Genomic DNA, 15,277 nt, shown 5'->3' with positions numbered 1-15,277 from the left:
CTTTACTGTACCAACTCTTGTTCTTTCCACGTAATCATATTTTTACAGTTATCGTTTGCTGTATATCTTCCAGCAAACTTTATTTCGTGTGAAGTGTATTTAATTAATTAAATCTCTGCGAAAGATTGAGAAGATGAAGGGATAATTCAAACTATGAAGACATGGTTACATGGAAAAGACAAGAGTTGATACAATAATAAAGACATACATGTATTTGTATCCTGCTGGCATAAGGTTATAGAAGTTGATTGAGATTGAAAAATAATAATGAAAATAATAAAAAAAATAAAGACACATGTATTTGTATCGTGCTGGCATAAAGTTATAAAAGTTGATTGAGATTGAAAAATAATAATAAAAATAATTAAAAAAAGGAAATATTCAATCATCATTTAAAAGCATATTTGAAATCTGTAGAATAAACAGTTTTTGCAAAAAATGTGGAGCATTTGAGCTCTAGTAAGTCTAAAATAAATGTAAACATCAATTAATAATAACTGATGTTATATATATATTATATATATAAACCAATTTGTTGCAATATTCACTATAAAAGGTTGTAAGGGTAAGATGGCTAAAAGTGAATAATTTAAAAGATAGTTAACATAATTTTACATAAACTGAAATATTTCATAAAATAAAATATTTGTAATATTTCGAAGTTTATGTAAGATTATGTAAAAATTATACCTTTACAACTTTTTATAGTAAATATTGCGAGGAATCGATTTATATGAGAAAAATTAAGGTAATTCTATTTTGAAAATATAAGTGACCTTTAAATAACCTTGAAAATCGCCGTTTAGGAAAAAGTCTGTGTCAACTTTTTCTTTTTCGAAATCCTGCAACTTTTATCTAAATTTAATAGAAAATGTATAAAAAATGCTCGACATTAGTACACACACACACACACACACACACACACACATATGGGTAAATTTATATAAATAGGGTGCTTTAGGAGGAATGATCAGGATTCTAGGATATGATTGTACACATCATTTTAAGCAAAGAAGTTTAGATAAACATGTTTAATAATTGTTCTATTCCGGTCATAAAAATATACAAAAATGAATGATATAATCTCTAAAAACTCACCTTTAAAAAAAGGTAAAAAAAGGCGACCAGTTAAGGGCACGCCATTAACAAAAATTATCCATTGCAAACCCATGTAGAATCCTATCCTATTGCAAACCCATGTAGAATCCTATGAAAAATTAATCATTGCAAACCCATGTAGAATCCTAGGCAAAATTAACCATTGCAAACCCATGTAGAATCGTACCCATTGCAAACCTATGTAGAATCCTATGAAAAATTAACCATTGCAAACTCATGTAGAATCCTATGAAAAATTAACCATTGCAAACCCATGTAGAATTGTATTAAAAATTATCCATTGCAAACTTATGTAGAATCCTACATTGCAAACCCATGTACAATAGAATTGTATGAAAAATTATCGATTATAAACCCATGTACAATCGTAACAAAAGTAATGAAATAAAAAAAAAATTGCGCCAAGTGAAAGTAGAAACCTGTACCAGTGGAAAATTAAAGTTGCAGACATACATATAGAGTCGTATAATGAATCAGTAAAAATTTAAATTTGCAAATGTAGAATCGTACCATAAAAAAACTTATCTTTAAAAAAAAAAGATAAACAAGATGCCAAGTCCATGCGCCATGTGAAAAAGAAATAAAAAATTTTGTTAAAAAAACTGGGCGCGCTGCTAAGTTTCAAAATTACAATGCACCTTAAAGTAACATTAATTAATTTAAACACAAAACATATTTTAACTGTAATGAGTTTAAAAGTAACAATTTAATTTTAATATTGTTAGAATATTATTTAGCAGCGCTCCCAGTTTTTTTAACTAAAATTTTTTTATTTCTTTTTCACATGGCGCATGGACTTGGCATCTTGTTTATCTTTTTTTTTAAAAGATAAGTTTTTTTATGGTACGATTCTACATTTGCAAATTTAAATTTTTACTGATTCATTATACGACTCTATATATGTCTGCAACTTTAATTTTCCACTGGTACAAGTTTCTACTTTCACTTGGCGCAATTTTTTTTTTATTTCATTACTTTTGTTACGATTGTACATGGGTTTATAATCGATAATTTTTCATACAATTCTATTGTACATGGGTTTGCAATGTAGGATTCTACATAAGTTTGCAATGGATAATTTTTAATACAATTCTACATGGGTTTGCAATGGTTAATTTTTCATAGGATTCTACATGAGTTTGCAATGGTTAATTTTTCATAGGATTCTACATAGGTTTGCAATGGGTACGATTCTACATGGGTTTGCAATGGTTAATTTTGCCTAGGATTCTACATGGGTTTGCAATGATTAATTTTTCATAGGATTCTACATGGGTTTGCAATAGGATAGGATTCTACATGGGTTTGCAATGGATAATTTTTGTTAATGGCGTGCCCTTAACTGGTCGCCTTTTTTTACCTTTTTTTAAAGGTGAGTTTTTAGAGATTATCAGAAAAACGCGGCAAAGAAACACTTCAACGTAATCCATACGTAAACATACATAATATTCTGACATATTTATTAAAAAAACAAAGAATATATATATATATTGTTTCATATATCATATCAATTATATTATATATTGATATAAATAAGTAAATCAATTTTATAAACTCACCACTATTGCGTAACCATAAATCATGTCTCGCACCGTTTGTAATGGAAATCGAAATAAACGTTTTCCATCTTTGTCCTAATATTTGTGCAATTTAAATACACACATTTATCGTAAAACCGCGTGTTTACTCGACATTGTAAAATAAAAATAACTAATTAGCACCAACACCAAAAAAAAAGAAAATTAAAAAATGCGAAATTAAAGAAAACAGGACACTAACAAATAAACAACTACACTAAAATAATCTTAATTAAAAAACTAATTATAGTTAAAATTACTATGAAAGAAACAAATATACTAAACACGCGTACACAAACACGTAAAATTTATTATTTCAAGGAAAAACAGCGTAAAGCGATCTCTATCGTATTATAACTCTGAGCGTATTATGCGATGCAATCTGTGGCACAGCGAGTGGACTGATTGTCGTATACAGATTGCAAGAAACATTGAACTAAAAAAAATTGAATATCTAAATATGTGTGTGGGCGTTTTCATTAATAATTAAATTCCTTGCAGAATTAAAAAATAATTATTTGTTCCATTACAAAAAAAATTATCAAATAATGATATATTGATTATACACATTTATACACATAATAAACTTATTTGAAAAAAGTGAAAAAAAATCTGAAAAAGGCAGGGGTTTGAACTGAAATGTCCACGATTTCAGCTCGTCATCTTAGTTGCTCGGCTACGCATGCTACTTGACGTTCTTTTATACCGGCATGATACATTAGGCATGAAACTTTAAATAATTGTACATTATTGCACGTTGACATTGCACTTCATATTAATAGAAGCGGCGATAAATATTAAATATAATATAATATATATTAAAAATACATTCCAAAATCCAGGTGGTCGAACAATTAATCGTTCTTTTATTTTAATTAAAATAAGATTTATATATTTCATTACACATAACATATATATATATTTTAATAATTAGATTTAGTTTTTATACAAATTATTAAATACATCTATATATATATATATATAAATAAAGAGCAAAGATCGCACATATACAGAATGAATACGTGATACTGTGTTAACACGAAAATTATGGGCGTAGCACGGACTCGCACCAAATACAAACTTTATCGACCCTGCCAGAAAATGGGTGTGCAGTTAGTTCCGATATTAAAAACGGGTGCGAGGGGCGCTTCAAGCAGTCCCGTAAAAACGGTAACAGCCAAAAACGCCGGCCTGGCCGCTCTCATATTTCTCTTTCTGGTAATAGCTACTCTGAAATATATATGTAGTGTGTGTGTGGTGTGTGGGTATGTGGGTGTGTGTGGGTGTGTGGGGGGTGTGTATGTGTGTGGGGTGTGTGGGTGTGTGGTGTGTGTGTGTGGGGGAGGGGGGGTGTGCGCGCGCGCGTGAGTGTATGTACTATATGCGCATATACACACGTTACGTAGTATTATAAAACAGTATGACATATGCATTAATTTTATTATTTGACAAGTTTTAGCTTCGTCGATTAATTTTGGAAGAGAAAAAACTACGTAAATTGGGGATATATATACATATATATAAGGAAATCTTTTGCATTAACAATTTTGGACATGTATTTTATGCATATAACCTGTAAGAGAGAGGAAATCGAAGAGATGTATCGGAAAAGCGGAGAGAGAAAGGGATATTAGCACCACTCTTGTGTTAAGGTGGGCCGTATTCGGGATGGTCTTGCAGAAAGTTGGCTGCAATTTTGTCAAAGGTTTTCGACATGTACGCATTAGAACAAGCGAGTCTCGTGGCAACAGGAGTTCCAACGATCATATACGGCTTTACCACGGCTTACGCCACAAGAGGACCTTAATAAGTCGAATTAACATTTTTTTTAATTATATAAATCTCCAATAGCAAATTAACGTCATAAATGTCAAAATGACGTCATTTGACATTTAATGAAAATTTTGACGCCTAATAACGTCATTCAACGTCAGAATGATGTATGTTTTTTGTATTTGGGTCTTATAATGATAATTAAATATAATAAAAGATAATTGAAATAAAATGTCAAAGCAAAGCTGTTCTCGTTTTTTCACAAAGGGTACACTTTAGTTGCATCTTTAAAAGTAATGGCTTAAATTTATGATAAAACTTGTATATACATACATATGTATATATAACTTTAATTGTTACAGGTTACAAAATGTTTTGCAAGCCAACGAATAACCAAAGAATTTTCTAGTTGGGTTCCATAAAATATTATGATTCTAATCAATTAGCATCCAATAATCCCATAGAAGATACACGAGCCGAGGCTCAATGTTTATTAACTAAAGGTACAGGTGTGAACAAAACTGTATAGTTAATTCTTATTTGCGAAAAAAAATTGTTTCGCTAAAAAGTATTCAAATATTATCTAATACATAGATAATTCAAATATATGCATAATTTTAGCGCCAGGGTGTTATAACATTTGCAGATTCTCAGGGTGACTTTACGTTTATTATTGAATGCATTGCGATTAGTTATTGTTTCCAATCTCTTATTTATAGGTTATTATTGGGAGTTTTCGATGGTCATGGCGGTGGTGCCTGTGCACAAGTGGTATCAAAAAGACTCTTTCGTTATATATCAGCGGTTTATTACCACCAAAATTACTGCAACAATACTTGAATTCTATGATTCCGACCAAAAATTAGAATTGCTCGAGACCTTCAATGATAAAGTAGATTTGTAGCCGAGATTAGAGATCTTTATCAGGCGAGCTTTTTAATTTCGTAAAGGACTTGTGAAATCGGATAGCAGAAGGATTTCAAATGGAGAGGGCTTTGGAGGATGCATTTCTTAGACTAGATATGACTTATCGAACGAGGCTTTGTTACAACTGAATAGAAAGGATGCAAGAACTCTTGCTGTTGCAATGTCAGGTAAAGGGGCGGGGTAGCAACTTTGTGGCCCTCATCCCCTTTTTTTCGGGGTTTGGGCGATAGCAAAGCCGTATTAGGAGTGCTACAGGTTTGCTGCTTTTTTTAAATCTCTTTTCCCTTTAAATTAACAAATTTTCAGGGGATACCATTTTTATAAAAAAATTAATTTCATTTTTTTTCTAAAATTGAAAGGGTTGATAAAAACCCAGATGGGAAAAAGGGACATCTTTTTTGACTTTTTAATGACTCACGGAAAAAAAAAAAAAAAAAAAAAAAAAAAATTTTTTCCCTTTTTTTTTAAAAAAAAAAAAAAAAAAAAATTTAAAAAAATTTTTTTTTTTTTTTATTGGTTTTTTTCCCCCCTTTTTTTTTTTTTTTTTTTTTTTTTAAAAAAAATTTTTTTTTTTTTTTTTTTCCTTTTTCCCCCCAAAAAAAAAATTTTTTTTTTTTTTTCCCCCCCTTTTTTTTTTTTTTTTTTTCCCCCCCCCTTTTTTTTTTTTTGGGGTTTTTAAAATTTTCCCAAAAAAAAAAAAAAAAAAATTTTTAAAAAATTTTTTAAAGGGGGAAAAAAAGGAAAAAAAAAAAAAAAAAAAATTTTTCAAAATAAAAAATTTTTTTAAAAAAAAAATTTTTTTTAAATTTTTTTTTTTTTTTTTAAAAAAAAAACCCCCCCCTTTTTTAAAAAAAAAAAATTTTTAATTTTAAATTTTTTTTTAAAAAAAATTTCCCTTTTTTTTTTAAAAAAAAAAAAAAAAATTAAAGGGGGAAAAAAAAAAAAAAAAAAACCCCTTTTTTTTAAACCCCCCCAAAAAATTTTTTTGGGGGGGAAAAAAAAAAAAACCCCAAGGGGGAAAAAAAAAGGGGGGGGGGGGGGAAAAAAAAAAACAAAAACCCCCCGGGGGGGGGGGGGGGGGGGGGAAAAAAGGGGGGGGAAATTTTTTGGGGGGGGGGAAAAAAAAGGGGGGGGGGAAAAAAAAACCAAAAAAAAATTTTTTTAAAAAAAGGGAAAAAAAAGGGGGGAAAAAGGGGGGGGGGGGGAAAAAAAAAAAAAGGGGAAAAAGGGGGGAAAAAAAAAAAAAGGGGCCCAAAAAAAAAAAAAAAAAGGGTTTAAAAAAAAAAAAGGGGGGGAAAAAAATTTTTTTAAAAAAAAAAGGGGGAAAAAAGGGGGGCCCCAAAACCCGGGGGGGGAAAAAACATTTTAAAAAAGGGGGGGGCCGGGGCCTTTTCCCCCGGGGACCCAAAAAAAGGGGGGAAAGGGGGGGGCCAAAAAAATTTTTTTCCCCCCAATTTTAAAAAAGGCCAAACCCCAAAAAAAATTTTTAAATTCCGGGAAAAAAACCCCGGTTTTTGGGGGAAAAAAAAAAAATTTTAAAAAAAAAAAAAAAAACCCCCGGGGGAAAAAGGGGTGGGAAAAAAAAAAAGGGGGGGAAAAAAAAAAATTCCCCGGGGGAAAAGGGGGGGTGGGGGAAAAAAGGGGGGGTCCCCAAAAAGGGGGGAAAAAGGGGGGAAAAAACCCCCCCCCGGAAAGGGCCCCCTTTTAAAAAAGGGCCCGGGTTTTTCCCCCCCCGGGGGGGTTTTTTTAAAGGGTCCCCAAAAAAAAAATTTTTTTTTTCCCCCCCCAAACCCCCCCCCTTACCCCCCCCCCCCGGGCCCCCCAAAATTATTCCCCGGGGGGGGTTTTTGGGGGGGGGGGGGGAAAATTTTCCCCTTTTTTTGGAAAAAAATTTTGGGGGCCCAAAAAAAACCCCCCAAAAAAAGGGGGGAAGGGAAAAAAAAAAAGGGGGGGTTTCCAAAAAAGGGGGGGGGGGGGAAAAAAAAGGGGGGGGGGGGAAAAAAATTTTTGGGGGGGGCGGTTAAAAAAGGGGGGGAAAAACCCCCTTGTTTAAACCCCCCGGGGGGTTTGGGGGGTTTTCCCCCCAAAAATTTAAAAATTTTTTTTTTTTGGGGGGGGGCCCCCCCCCCCCCCCCCTTTTTTTTTTTTAAGGGGGGTTTGGGGGGGCCCCCCAAAACCCCCCCAAAAAAAAAAAACTTTTTGGGGGTTCCGGGGGTTTCCCCCAAAAAATTTTGGGGGTTTTTTTAAAAAATTTTTAAAAAAACCCCTTTTATAAAAAAATTTAATTTTTCCCAAAAAATTTTTTAAAAAAAAAAAAAAATAAATATTATAAATAAAATTTGCCTGTTTAGAAACCGACGGATGGTCGGCTAAGATAATGACGGTGGAGCAATAACGCCGATAATCGCGCGGAAGTGGAGAGAGTCCTGTCGGAGCATCCATCGAACGAGAAGTCGACCGTGATCAAAATGGAGAGACTGCTCGGCCAATTGGCGCCGCTCCGTTCCCTGGGCGACTTCCGTTACAAGTGGAACAAGGATGTAATGAAGAAAATCGTGCCGTTCTTTGGCAAGGCAGCGATCCCGCCAAACTATCACACCCCGCCGTACCTGACTGCCAGTCCGGACGTCAAGTATCACGACTTACGCCCAGAGACAAGTTCCTCATAATAGGCAGCGACGGACTGTGGGAACTGATCTCGCCGTTGCAGGCCGTACGTCTGGTGGGAGAGCACATGAGCGGCAAGGTCACCCTCAGCCCACTGAGATTGCCGAGGAAAAATATGAGATTGTCGGATATAAACGAGATGTTACTACAACGTAAGGAGGGCCTGAAGAAGAAGCCCCGGGACAGTAACGCGGCGACGCATTTGCTGAGAACGCTCTGGGCGGTACGGAATATGGGACGGATCACGTGAAACTGTCGCAATTGTTGACCCTGCGAGCGAGGTGGTACGAATATTTTCGCGACGCCCATCACAATCACATCGTTTATATGGACTCGGAATTTCTGAGGCACTGTCCTCCCTGAAAGTATCAATATATAGAATTTTTTTAAGACAGGAAATGCGTTACCCGCATCGTCCTGACCGGCTCTTGAGGGAGTTAGCCAGGGTGTGGGGGACTCTCGGTTTTAACCCGAAGGCCAAGACCGCATACCGCCCTAAAACTTCTATAGCCCCTGGCCGTTAACGGATTGTCTCTAGAAACCAGGAACCGCTCGGCATAACTTCTGATGAATATATATAATTCCCCAAATTCCCCATTTTTTAAAATTATATTAATTAGTATACAGAGTTTGTTATTTATTCTTAGTTAACAATAAAAAAATTTTACATGAAACACCAGTTTGAATATTGGCGATATACATATGTATATAGTAACACTCTCTCGGGTATTACATGATACTCATTATGCTCTATTTATTTGTGTTTCTTCAATGGGTTTGCGATTTCCTTAAATTATATCTAACCAACCGCCCCATTCAATTTCTCGCAAGCCCATATTATTAAAATTGGAATAATACAAAGCATTTAAAAAACATAATCAAAGGTGTGATAAAAATAACTAAAATCTATATATAAACCTATATAAATGTTTTTTTTTTTTACACGATTATGTTTTTTAGGTTGTAATATCAGAGTGATTATATAGTAAAGCATTAAACGCAAGGTTTGTCATATACCTCATCATTTTTCTATTTTGCATTTTTGTGATAAAAAATAATCTATCTCTTCCATTTTATATAAAGTCTAAGACTTTTCATCTGAAAATATATATATATATGATTTATTCTTAATTTATGTACTATTTTCGCCAAGTAAATAAACGAACGAGTTTTATAAGTTTATACAATGCCAGATTGTATTCGTTTCGCGCTTGAAAAGAGGACTAAGAAGATAGAAAAAAATGAAACTCGTTTTCAAGTAATTATTTATATAGACGTTTAAATCAAATGTTATTGTAAGAGGAATAAGGCGAGCGTGTACACTAAGGACATTTTAATTGAGTTATAAATCAATTTATACTTATAATTACGCGAAAGCCCAAAGACATCTCAACCTTCTTGACCAAAATCTTCTTTGAATTTTCTAGCTTTGCCAAATCTTCTTCATTCACGGTAGGACGGGTCGTTGCTAGCGATTTTAACATGCCCTTTCTAAATGACAATATCACGTTATCATATTAAATATTTCCTTTGTAAGTGTATAGGATACAGGGTTTTAAACTTAAAATATGAATTTAAGACTTTTCAAAATAAGTAAAGGAGTTTTTGACGAATTATATAAATGAAAAATAAAATTTGTAGTAATAAAATAATTTACATTAATTTATTTGTTTACTATAACCCTGATGATAATTTCATAACCTTATATTTTATATCAAAATGTGTAGATGCTATTTCTTGAACAAAGTATTTAAATATCTTTGGGAGAACTAATTTTAATTTGAATCTTAAGTTTCAACGTTTAACTTTTATAATTTTTTAATAAACAAAAATTGAAAAAAATGTAAACAAAAATATATATGAACCATCTTGGGAGTAGAAATAGAGGAAGATAAATAAACAAAAATTTTTTAAATATTAAATTGTTCCTCCTTGAAGTGAGCTGAAATGTTCACGAACCGTTAAAATAACAAAAGTCTACGCAATTCAAACCCGAGAAACAATTTTAATATTCACACCGCGAAAGGCTGTAATATCAATTTTTTTTACCAACTTACCATAGTAACTGGTGGCTCGAACAACTTGTCGCCTTCCACTTCCATCCAATTCATTTCTATGGCGGCTGGATCACCAGGGAGCACGGAGTAAGTAAATCTTGACAATAAGGGAAGGATCCTTGGGCGACGGTCCTGTGACGCGTTTGAAATGCGTAGCCGTTTGCACTTGCCGGATAGGTTGCATCAAGCGTCTCGTACAATGATGCTTATATCGGCTCCGGAGTAACCGTCCGTGGATGCTGCTAATTTCTTGTAATCGTCTTCCGTTAAACAATGCGATGTGTTACCCAAGTGGAGCTTGAACATAGCAGCACGTGCTTGTTTTTCAGGCAGGGGAATAAAAATCCTCTTTTCGAATCTTCGCCTGATCGCGGAATCCAAACCCAAGGTATATTGGTGGCTCCCAGGACAAGTATATTTTCATTATGGTTTCCTACACCCTTTTTTAAGGATAGAAAAAATTTATCAGATTTACGTTTATTTACTTCGACAAATAAAATATTAATTATTAATATTAATAGCTTTTTCATCAATTTATAATGATTAAATATTTAATTTTTTATTAATTAATTTTAAAAATACTAATAAAATTAAATATTTAAAAAATATTCATCCTTTGAACATACCTGCATCTGAACTAGAATTCTGTTTTTATCCTCCTTGCAGATTCGGACTCGTTGTCCGAACGCGACGAGCACAGCGAATCTATCTCGTCAATGAATATAATACTACGTTCCTTTGTCGTGCTAGTTCGAACAAATTTTTACAAGCTTCTCCGACTCTCCTAGCCATTTACTCACTAAATCTGACGACGATGCGGAGAAGAAGGTAGCTTGATTGGCTTCCGTTGCCACGGCCTTTGCCAAATATATTTACCGGTACCCGGTGGCTGATGGAAAATGCAATTAAAAATTAAATATATCTATCTGAATGCAATTAAGTCGTATATCAAATCAATTTCATCAAATATACGTACTCCAAATAATAGAATACCTTTCCAAGGTATGCGTCTTCCGTAAAGAGATGAGGAAAGTGCATCGGCAGGATAACAGCCTCTTTCAGAGCCTCTATGGCTCCGTCAAGGCCGATAACGTCGCTCCATTTAACATTTGTGTTCTCGTTTATTATGACGCCTTCCAACTTGCTCTGCAATTTTTTCTTCTCCGGATCGCTATCAGTGTCGCTATCACCGCTCTCGCTCTTCTTATCTTCGTTCTTCGCGTTCTTATCTTCCCCAGCTTTAATTGGCTTTTTCTTACTCTTCTTCAAGTAAGCTTTCAATTTTTCCGCCCTCCTAAATACTGCATACACTTTGTTCTTATACTCTCCTTCACTTATCTCCATGCGTCTCGTCTGAAATTCAAAATATTTCATAAAAACGTCAATGTCATGTAAAATATTATACAATTATAAAGTAAAATATAATTATAATAAAAAAAATATATATATGTATATAGTTGTTAAAAATTCAGTTGTGCACTTACTAAAATTACTTCATTATTTAATATAATGATTGTAACTTTATTATCCTACAATCATTGTTATTAAATGATAAAATAATTTTAACTTCCAATTAATAAGCCTAAAATTAATATAGTTTAAAAAAATATTCGTGAAAAATTGTTAAAACATCAGTTACCGCAACTTACTAAATTATTTCATTAAATAATGAACAAATGATTGTAGGGTAACTGTGCAAACCTTATAATTATTATTAATGATAAAATAATTTTAACTTTCCAATTAGTAAGCCTAAAATTCAATTAATACAGTTAAAAAATATTTGTGAAAAATTGTTAAAAACATCAATTGCACAACTACTAAATTACTTCATTATTTAATAATGATATAATTGTAAGGTAACTCTGCAACCCCTACAATTATTGTTATTAAATGAAAATAATTTAAATTTTCTAATTAATAAGCCTAAATTAATTCTCATTATTACATTTGATTGAGTGTAAAAGTATTCAACGCCAGCTCATATAATCTGAGAGCTTCCTCATAGTTCTTATACGATCCTCCTCTGTAGCCTTTGTCACCAGGTCTATGGCTTTCTATAAAATCATAAACGGGTAAGAATGTTATATCAGTGGTATATATTTATATATATGGATTCATTTACCTGCATATTGCTGAAGCCATTATTCGCACTTTTGCTCAGCAAAAAAGTTAATATACACAGTACAGACTTATTCCATACCTGTTGATCTCTGAAACGATTAAATAATACTCGGAATCAACATTACTTATCGATGATATCACAGCTGACAAATACGTCATTTTTTGAAAACATCATCCCGAAGAATATATTGACATTATTTGACAATTAATGAAATTTGGTTTTTTCTTCAATCTTCTTTTTTGGTTATGCATAAAACTCGATAAAATCATATCGAGTCGTTTTTTTTTGTTTTTTCGACGAAATACAGGAATAAACGTTGCAGGATTCTCGCAAAATTTTGTACAAACCTAATCTTAATGCATGCGTTTTAGAGAATACATTTGGATTCTTCCTAGATTAACGTTATTATCATAAAATTCAGGAATACTTCCACACATTCATTACCATTTTGACCTCTACTTTGAATGCCACTGCACAAATATTTGCTTTTTAGAGATCAATGCGTCCTATTACTCGCTTTTATTATTCTTCTTCGATTAATGATGGCACCACAAGGGCCGACCCGCACGGCCACGTCTTTAAGAACTGATGACGTATATTCGTAAGGCCTCTTGCACATGCCAGACAACAAACAAGAATAAGAAATAGAAAATGTTAACAATCGGACAAGGAAATAGATATTATTCTCTGTTTCCTATTGGTGAATATTTTCTATTTTTTTATTTTTATTGCCTGTTGCTTAGCATTGTGGAAGAGGCTGAAGGTCTGATTCACAATGAGCGATTTAAGCCGAACTTGAAATTGATCATACAATCATTTCAAAAATTAAAGAGATTGTTAAGGGTCGGCAGGCGACATGGTGGAGACGCCTATCGCCGGCCGGGAATTAGAGATTCTTATATTCCAGATATTAGCGAAACTACTGAATGAATCTTATTAAATTTATGTATTCTTAATCAGTAAGCTCAAATGCAGTCCGCCAAAGAGTTATTTATTGAAAAAAGATGAAATAAAATTTATAATATACTTGGGGGAATGCGCAGCTAGTAACGGGTAAGGTTGGGTTAGCCAGGAGTCCGTATTTTATTTATTATAAATTTTTCAGAGCAAAAAGAAAAATCCGACTCTTTGGCGGCCCTACTTTTTTAATAAAAATATTTTAAAAAAAAAAAAACCAAAAATTTTAGTCCTTTTTTTATAAAATACCCGGGACGAAAAATTTTCTAACTAATCATGGGAGCGGGGGAATTTTTCCCGGGGGAAAAACCTAGTTTTGTTCACTCGAATCCCAACTGCTCCTTTTTACTCCATCCCGCTCGTATTGGGCGCCCTCAAATTTGGAACCATACGACTCTTTGGAAGAAAAAAGAGAAATTTGGGGCATGCGACGCGAACAAACCTTACTGACAGCTAAAAATTTGACAAGGAGAGCATCTTCTGTTTTGTCTCCTTAAAAATGCATTTGTAACACCATGTAGACACAAAACATTTAAGCGTTAAAAAATGCATTTTGGGAGATTTCAGAAAAAACCGGGTTTTTCTATTATCTTGTTTCTCTGTAAATTGTATTTAATTAAAAAAACCCAAAGAATACCCAAAAATTTTCCTTGCCAAACATTATTTTTCCAATTTATCGTTGTGTACCAATATTATTTCAAATTAGCATCGAACAAAAATCAAATGATTTATTTAAATATTGAAATATAACCCTATAAAAATTTAAATAATAAAAAAATGTGTTAAAATTATCAAAATGATTTATTTAAATGCTTATTCTAGTAAATTAAAAATGTACAAATAAAATATATTTAGCAAATATTTTTTTAATTTGTGTACATATTTTTTTTGAAAACCCAAAAAAACCCCCCCCCGCCCAAAATTGGCGCTAAAGATATTTTTAAAAGAGGTTTTTTTTGATATACCCAAAAATTTAGCGTTTTAAAGATTTCTTAATGTACTTATGCGTAAAATTTTTAGACTTGGGGTCGGGGTTGGGATTAATAGGAAAATTAAAATGTTTATAATATCACATACATAGATTAAAATATGCTTTATCGTGTTTTTTCGTTTATTAAAGTTAATTGAAAAATCTCTCTTTTATCTCTTTTCTTTTCCCCACAAAAATACTTTATAACTAAAAGCCCTTGGGGAACGTAGGGGGGGCTTGCAATAATTTTCAATCACGAAAAAAACTTGGTTAAAATTTTCAAAAATCTTTTTTTTACAATATATTAAAATTTTAAAAAAAATTATAAGTATTAAGGGGGATAAATTTAAAAAATTTTTTTAAATATGAAAAAAATTTTAAATTTTCCATTTTTCCAATTCATACACTATATTTTTTTAAAAAATTATATTATATATATAAAATATAAATCCCAAAAAAAGTCCGTAAAAAAATTTTTTAAAGGAAATAAACTTGCTTCTTCCCAAACTAATAGACACACAAATGCGGGTATTTTGATTTTTAAAAAATTTATTTTTGTTTTATTTGCATTATTAGTTTTGTTGGGGTGTGTGGGGGTGGGGTTTTGTTTTGGGTGGCGCGCCCCGCGCGTGAGAAAAAATTTTTTTAAATTATTTATAAAATTTTTATTGCCAAAATTTTATTTTTTTATTTTTTCTCTGTTTTCCCAAATTTTTTAAAAAAATTGATATTGATATTTTTGGGAACCTAAAAATTTCCCGGGGTGAACAAAAACACCCTTTTGCTTGTCAATTTACTCGACAAAAGGGTTCTTTATATTAAAATTTAGGGAGAAAATTTACAAAAACTCAATAATAAAAAGAAAAAAAGAAAAACCCAAACCGCAATTCGTCAATTTATATTGTTACAAGCTAATAAAAATTTTATTCGTTCTCTTATTTTTTTCTCTCAAAAATTATAAGCAAAATTATAAAACAAAACGGGGAACCCGGGGTTTTAACAGGGAGAAAATTTTACTTTCATTTTTCACGGGTATTATTTACATTAGCCCCTTATAAAAAAATTTATATTTTTAAATATATATATATTTTAAAAGAAACAAAAA

The 15,277-nt window shown here is 32.3% G+C and overlaps 2 pseudogenes across 1 annotated transcript; one reads left to right on the top strand and one right to left on the bottom strand.

The window, feature by feature from the left end:
- Positions 1-4,260: 4,260 nt before the first annotated feature.
- Positions 4,261-8,454, top strand: LOC146720586 (pyruvate dehydrogenase [acetyl-transferring]-phosphatase 1, mitochondrial-like; annotated as a pseudogene).
- A 1,267-nt stretch (positions 8,455-9,721) lies between these two features.
- LOC146720585 (vacuolar protein sorting-associated protein 4B-like) lies at positions 9,722-12,251 on the bottom strand (annotated as a pseudogene). The gene is made up of 5 exons (XR_014926017.1): positions 12,246-12,251; positions 11,097-11,473; positions 10,747-11,009; positions 10,121-10,560; positions 9,722-9,745 (listed from the first exon to the last, which is right to left on the bottom strand). The product of XR_014926017.1 is annotated as a vacuolar protein sorting-associated protein 4B-like (transcript).
- Between the last annotated feature and the right edge of the window lie 3,026 nt (positions 12,252-15,277).

This window comes from Nylanderia fulva, unplaced genomic scaffold, assembly GCF_048542155.1.
Source record: "Nylanderia fulva isolate GAGA-0341 unplaced genomic scaffold, ASM4854215v1 Scaffold660, whole genome shotgun sequence".
NCBI classification, from domain to species: Eukaryota; Metazoa; Arthropoda; class Insecta; order Hymenoptera; family Formicidae; genus Nylanderia; species Nylanderia fulva.
Note: the sequence above shows the minus strand (reverse complement) of the source record. Positions and strands in the feature narration are given on the sequence as shown.